The 8007-nt window shown below is 39.6% G+C and overlaps 1 protein-coding gene across 1 annotated transcript in view; it reads left to right on the top strand.

Moving 5' to 3' along the window:
* Positions 1-8007, top strand: part of NRIP1 (nuclear receptor interacting protein 1) — a 121170-nt gene that overhangs the window by 102897 nt on the left and 10266 nt on the right. The window lies entirely within an intron of this gene.

Here is an 8007-nt window from a genome sequence, read left to right as displayed (position 1 = left end):
ATATATATATATATAGACTTGTTACATGAAGATGTTAAAATCGGTTTTTAAAGATGATGTAAATAATAATTTCCTTAATGAAAAATACATATTTTGTATTGTTCTAATGCAACAGAAAAGCCTTTTAATCTCTTTGGTTTCTGTATATTCCATGTATAAGTGTAAATATAATCTGACAGGTTTAAAATTTGTGCATGTATGTATACAGTTGCAAGTCTGGATACATGTATAGAATAAACCTTTTATTTAAGTTGTGATTACCTGCTGCATGAAAAGTGCATGGGGGATCCTGTGCATCTCTGCATTTGGCAAAATGTCTTAAGTCAAATCAGATGTTCATCCCAACATGGCAGTATTCCATTTCTAGACATGAATTCTGTGGTTTCAGCTTCGTGAAAGAATGTGCTTTGGATCCAAGGGTCTTAAAACTTTTTAAAATCAAGTCAACCACTTTTCAACATAGAGTTCACACAACTACTTTCATGAATTTTTTAATCCCATTGGAAACCAATATTATGCCAGGAGTATTCCAGTATACTGGAATACAAGCACATCACCATTCATGGTGTGAATCTGGGGTTTACACAACCAATTTTGATGCGATCTCATTATATAATTTGTCATTTTTATTAGAAACTTAATTTCTTCATGTGATGTCTTGAAACTGTACATACTGCAGTGTGAATTTTTTTTTGTTTTGTTTTTTAATCTTTTAGTGTTTACTTCCTGCAGTGAATTTGAATAAATGAGGAAAAAATGCATTATTTCTGGTTTGGAATGACTTTATTTTGTGCGTTTTCTCTGAATTTTAGTTTTCCATAAACAAAAGAAAATCTGTGGTTGTGAAAATAGCAATAAGTCTTCAAGGATGGTTTGCCCTTCTCAGAAAAAATAAAGGCACAAAAGAAGAATGCAGCCTGCAAGTTAGTTTATCTAGAGACAGGGCAATTGAAGTGCATAGCTCAAAAACACAATCAGCCTATTGTCTGTGATACCTAACTTTAATTGTGTTATTTGGCATGTAACTGGAATGATCACTGTAGAGTTTTAAAGTGGGAAAGAATTTGTATAGTGTCCAGGATAAAGTCATTTGATATATATTTGTTTTAAGATAAGATTTTATTAGAAGGTTTTTATCCAAGTTTCAGTGGGTGTTATTTTTAAATAAAAGAAATAAGGTTTTCATCATTTTTCAAAAATGAATGTGTGTGCACACATATATATGCAAATATATACTGTATGTATATCGGTAATGAGTACTTGAGAATGATGAGCAAATGCATATGTAATAAATAGAGGCCAATTTATTTTTTTAAAAAAAACACAACTGGGAATTTTTATTTTTACAAATATTTATTAATGGCAATTTAGTTCAGGAGGATGGTGTCTGGCACTAAAATAGGCTTATTAATATCTAACAGTGAACATTTGCAGCATCTTCCCAACAGGTATATAAATACTGTTTAAAAAAATCGAAGCAATAGAAATATATCCAGCTTTTCTACATTATTAAAATGTTGAAAAGTTAGACCCTGCTATACGTGTAGACCCTAACATGCTTTGTTTATTGGTTTATATGGTTAAAAAGCATAACAATTGTATCAAGTAATACAGTATCTGAGAGGGATTTTTTTAAGAGAACCACCAGTTAGTAATTCTTGACTCGGGTAGTGCTGATGACTGTAAGAAATAAGGCGATCCCCTAAAATTCAGGGACCCTGGTAGAAGACAAATTATACTCAGGAGCCAGGCAGCAAGGCAAACATCTTTACTTCTATGCAGAAGGGCGTGCGCACATGGTCTGGAAGCCCGCGCACACCAAGCAGGCAGTCTGCTTGGCTTTATATTCCCTTATGTGTGTGACCGGTCCCTCACCCTTGACTGGAGCTCAGGCACCCAGTCTTTCGCGATTGGCTAGTTCAAAGGGAGGGGTTGGCCTTTGCTATTTCAAGATGGTGCTCCCAGTGGAGCTGTCATGCGGCCAACATGGCGACTGTCTAAACCAGTGATGGCGAACCTATGACACGCGTGTCAGAGGTGACACGCGAACTCATTTTTTTGGTTGATTTTTCTTTGTTAAATGGCATTTAAATATATAAAATAAATATCAAAAATATAAGTCTTTGTTTTACTATGGTTGCAAATATCAAAAAATTTCTATATGTGGCACGGCAACAGAGTTAAGTAAGGGTTTTTCAAAATGTTGACACGCCGAGCTCAAAAGGTTCGCCATCACTGGTCTAAACTGTTCTTTGATAGAAAAGATGATTTATTTATTCTCACATGACTTTAATATGGGGGGTCTTTAACAATCAGATCAGATTATGATCACCCATGCTGTGCAAAGTTGTATCTCAAGCTTGTTAGTGTAGAAATCTCAATAGAGAAATAACTTTGAAAACTTTGTCCTACCACTGATATCACTAAACTGCGACCTGTTTAGTTACAGAAAATAGGCTTTAAATCAGTGGTTCTCAACCTGTGGGTTGCGACCCCTTTGGGGGTCAAACGACCCTTTCACAGGGGTCGCCTAAGACCATCGGAAAACATGTAATTACATATTGTTTTGTTATTAATCACTATGCTTTAATTATGTTCAATTTGTAACAATGAAATTGGGGGTCACCACAACATGAGGAACTCTATTAAAGGGTCGCGGCATTAGGAAGGTTGAGAACCACTGCTTTAAATGGTTGGTACAGTAATATTTACAACATTTTGAAGATGCCATCTTTATAGGTAACTTAAAGACCCCTGCTCTGAAAAACAAACAAACAAACAAAAACAGAATTAATGTTTTCTTCAGTTGGGTAGACTCTACCCGGTAGAGAATAATTAGAAATACAATTCAAATCCCATTACAGTTCTGAGGAAATGCTACTGCACTTACAATACCCTCTTTTTAAGTGTCTAAAAGTAAATATATAAACCTTTCCAACAATAACCCAGATTTTCAAATAGTGTGCTTCTGCTCCCGCAGTAGAATCAAGAGGATTTTTTAGCCATTCTGGTCTTTTTATAGCCTTTTTATTGACATGAAGATTTAGACAAGCTTCTATTTTCCAGTCTTTGCTTTTACCAGACCTCATTGGAAGGTACTCTAAACTTTGAGAAAAGTTTACAATCCTTTTGGAATGTCCATTTTTGGCTGGTAAACATTCACCTCTGAGATCATCTCTGGAAAGAACATGACCAAGCATTGTATGGGTGTTACAGCCTGTGTTTTTTGACAGCTACACCAACAGCACAGTGTGGAGCCACAGTATAGGCAAGTTTTTCTGAGATTGTATTTTCCCTTAGCTAATTGATATGAAATGATTAGGAGAAAACAGTGAGATAATATTCTTATGATTAGAAAACTATCATTTTCTCCAAAGACTGGAAGGATTGCCTCTGGCAGCCATTGTAGCTAATTTTTTCATAAGCAAGCTGCAAATCCTTACAAGACTTTTAGCACCCCGCTGGGTGTGCCAGCTAGCCTTGCTACATTTTGTGGTGTACCCTTTCACTTATGGCCTTGTTTGCATTTTTACACTTTCAGCTCATTCTCCCACCATCTAACACCTTACTGCCAATCATCAATCATTCCAGTGTTCAAACCTCCCCTTCACTGTTTCCTGAACACATCTACCTTCTTGGCATCAGTACCTTCAGTCCTGTAACATTGTCTGTCTAAAATATCTCCCTCCTTTGCCGTCTCTTCCTCGTAAACTTCTGTTTGCCTTTAATTTATGTGGAACTGAGCTGGTAGATGTAACATCCTTTTGTGTTAGGCAGACTGATCTGAGCAGGGCAAGGACTATGGCCAGGTACAGAAGGTCACCAGGGCAGAAAGCCCTGTGTGCCTAGCAAAAGACATCCTCCCCTACCATATTGCCGGTCATGCAGTTTGGACCCCCTGACCTTTCCTCCCTAGAGATAACATCTAGGCCTCAGTTGTATCTCAACTCCAGGCCCAGAAAAGCAGCAAAACCAGACAAGCAATGCCATGTTGTCCTCAGGATCAGCTGCATTGAATAATGACCCCCGCCCTGGCACTGACCAATCAGTGGAGATCTAGACTCTGAAAGGACACACCTGGACACACCAGAGCTGCTGAATATTCTGTTGAGACCTCCCCTGGAGCCTCCCTAAAATCTCCACCCGTAAAACCCTTAGGAGGAGGACCCAGCTCTCGCTCCCCAGAGCATGCCAGTGTCTTTTCCTTCCTCCTCTCCCACCTTACCCCCCAGGCAGTACCTTTATCTTCCTCACTTCTAAGTTCCTAGAGCCCTTCCTTTACCTCTATAACTTGTTTCCTAAGCCCATTTCTTCTAGGAATTACTTCTTCTACCTCTGTGTTTTCCAAATAAATGTTCTCTTACAGTTTGGGTCTTGGCTGTGAATTCTTTCCTAGTCAGAACCCAAGTACCGAGATTGCTTAACCCAGGTTTGGTCTGACCTCTCTGGTCTAACACCTAGTGCTGTTCTTGTCATTCCCAACACTTGTGTTCTGATATAAAATTAGCATAATAAACATTTTTAACTTGCATTTTTATCTAGAAAAAAACCACACATTTCTTGTTCCTAATCCCCAAGAGAAGAATTAAGGTCTTGATTTAATCCTGCTTGTTATGTGTCCAAAAGGAAGTGAAAAATCCAAATATAGAACAGATTCAGGAGGAGATTGGCTTGCAGTGGTGATGGGCTAGTTCTTTTCCCTAACCAAGTAGAACTGAAAACACGACTCATGATTTCTGCCCAACATAAGGCCCTGGGGAAGAAACATATGGCAACCTCTGGCTTCAAGAGAGTCTTTCTCAGATAAAGGAGAGATTTTCATGTGGGTATATATGTAATTAGAGAGCCTTGGGGTATTTAGAGGAAGGATGGAGAAGTTTGAAGAACAGTGTCCCTACTTTTGCTAAGAAAGAGGGGACCCTAATCTGTTCTCTTCCTATAAGCTCCTTTCTAGCTTGAGCAAATCAAGAAGGCTACTAATCTTAACTATTTTAATAAAGGATAATCATACTCATACTTTCATTAAAGAAAAGGAGCTTCGCGTAAGTCCAGACATTTAAAATCAGATTTTTCTCAGCATCTCTTCATCCTTACAAAGATGTTTGTAGAATTGTAGAACTGATGTATTAAGGGAGAGGTGATCACACTCAAGTTCTACTCCAGGACTCTCTTTGGCTCTAAATTGTAACTGATAGTGATGTGAGGAAGGTTTCCAGAAGCTAAGGTCTTTGAGTAGTTAAAGTGCAACTTGTAAGATACCCGTGGCATCCATGCTGCTAGGTGAATGGGAACATATAGTACTTACAGGCTCCTTCTGATCATTAGCAAGTAAAATCTTAATCGGGAACACAGGCCAGAACATCTTACCTATTAGGGTGCTACCTTCCTCCCTCCCAACCTCCCTCTCTCCCTCTCTCCATGTAATAGATTTAGGGCAATATAATTGACATACTGTATAATTCACCCATTTAAAGTGCATAGTAAATGATTTTTAATTATTGATAAAGTTACTATAAGCCAATTTAGAAACATTTTTCTGACCCCCAAAAAACCCCTCCATTTCTTCTCACTGCCTTAGATAATCTCTAATCTAGTTTTTGTCTCTACATTTATACATTCTAGATGTTTCATATAAATGGAATCATATAATATGTGATCTTTTGTGAATGGCTTCTTTCACTTTTAGCTTAATGTTTTCAAGTTTCGTCTATGTTGTAGCATATAACAGTACTTCATTCTCTTGAGACAGATTAGTAAACCAGGACAAGTGGAATAGGGACACTGAGACAGATAGTTAAATGGCCAAGCAGCCCATCTAGTTAGTCACAAAATCCTATCTTCCCTTACCAAGGACACTTAAAAGTAAATGTGTGTGTGTGTGTGTGTGTGTGTTCTGTTTCTGTGTATATAGCCCCTGTTGGAATAAACAGAACATTTCCTAAAGTAATTGAGGTATTGAATATTACTGTTTCTGAACCATGCAATATTTCAACAATAAATATATTTTTTAAAATAGTAAATGGTTTATACTTATCACCTCTAACCAGAGGGTAAATTGCTTAAATCACCCTATCCAGGTTAATAAATAACAGAAATCTAATTAGTACTATTTTTGCTAACCACACCCAAGGATGAATGAAGTCAGGGGAATAAATCTCATTTTAGAGCATGAGTATAAAGCTGATGAATATTCTACTGAGATTCTCCCCTAAAACCTCCCCTAAAGTTCCCACCTTTAGAAAACAGATAATAACCTTCAACACAAAGACCCAGCACAGGCTGTCTCTGCAGCATGCCCAGCCCACACACATCTTCCCTCTCAGGAGTGCATCTTTACCTTTCTTTTTTACTTTTTCTAAATGGGGTGACTCCCCGTGCCAGCCAGTGGCAGACCTGGAGGTAGCTCCTGGGCCCCCAGCGCTAGGGCCCAGGTAGTCTGAGGGTCCATGCCCACAGCCAGTGGCTCCATGCCCTGGATGCTGCTCAGCCATGTGACAGGGCATCTTTACTTTTCTCTCTAAGGGTCCCCACAAGACTTGCAAGCAGGAAAGCAATGAACAGCGGCAACTTGTCCTGGGCTTACCCCCTGAACCTGTCTCCAAGGTCCCCTTTGCTCTGACTTCTCAGTGAGCTAACAGCAGCCCTGTTACATATTTTCTATATTATTTCTAGAGAGCCAAAGCAGTCCCACCTACCCTCTCCTGTTGCTTCTTCTATCCTAAGCACTTCCTTGTTTCACTGTCCCCTCCTTTAGTAAACATACTCTCAATCACCTGGACTCGCATTATGAAATCTTTCCTGCAGGAAGTCAAAACCCCACATACTACCCTCCAGCCAAGGCAGACCCATCCAAGCCTGGTCCCTTTCCAGTGACGCTTTTACTGCTGAATAATTTCCCATTATATGTATATGTCATGTTTTACTTATCCATTTATCAGTTGATGAACATTGGATTGTTTTTATTTTTACCTCTTATGAATAATTGTGCTAAGAACTTTGTTGTAGTTACTCTTCAAAAGCAGGATAGACAACTAATGAAAATTTGGGTTGGTTATTGCCACATATGCACCATGAAGGTATAAAGTTAATTATAAATATGAGAGTTTATTTCTGGACACTCAATTCTGTTCCATTGATTTATATGATTATTCTATGCCAGTACCACACCATCTTGATAACTGTAGCTTTGGAGTAATTTTTGAGATCAAGAAGTGTAAGGCCTTTTTCTTTTTTTCAAGATTATTTTTGCTATTTCTGTTCTGTAAATTTACTATGAATTTTAGAATAACATTGTCCATTTCTGCAAAGATGATAGCTGGGATTTTGCTGGGGATTGTGTTGAATCTATAGATCAATTTTGGGAGTGTTGTCATTTTAAATTAAATCTTCCAACCTGTGAACATAGGGTGCCTTACCATATAGTTAGGTCTTCTATAATTTCTGTCAGCTCAGTCACCTGGCTTTGGCAGTATTCTTTTTGACAGTCTCTTTCCCTGATCTCCCTGTTAAACTGTCTGCCGCTTTTGGTGTCACTCCCAGCTGTTAGGCTCCACCAATTGCCCGCTTATTATTCTACTAGAGGCCCGGTGCACAAAAATTTGTGCACTCGGGGAGGGGGGTCCCTCAGCCCGGCCTGTGCCCTCTCGCAGTCTGGGACCCCTCAGGGGATGACCACTTGATGGCTTAGGCCCGCTCCCTGGGGGATTGGGCCTAAGATGGCAATCAGACATCCCTCTGGCAGCCCGGCAGCCCAGGGGGGATGTCCACTTGCCAGCAGGGAGCAGACCTAAGCTGTAGTCGGACATCCTTAGCACTGCTGAGGAGGCAGGAGAGGCTCCCACCACCACCGCTGTACTGGCAGCCATCAGCCTGGCTTGTGGCTGAGCAGAGCTCCTCCCATGTGAGAGCGCCCTGACCACCAGAGGGCAGCTCCTGCATTGAGCATCTGCCCCCTGGTGGTCAGTGTGTGTCATAGTGACCAGTCATTCCCAGTCCTTCTGCTGTTAG

This window comes from Myotis brandtii, unplaced genomic scaffold, assembly GCF_000412655.1.
Source record: "Myotis brandtii unplaced genomic scaffold, ASM41265v1 scaffold179, whole genome shotgun sequence".
Taxonomy (NCBI): Eukaryota; Metazoa; Chordata; class Mammalia; order Chiroptera; family Vespertilionidae; genus Myotis; species Myotis brandtii.
Note: the sequence above shows the minus strand (reverse complement) of the source record. Positions and strands in the feature narration are given on the sequence as shown.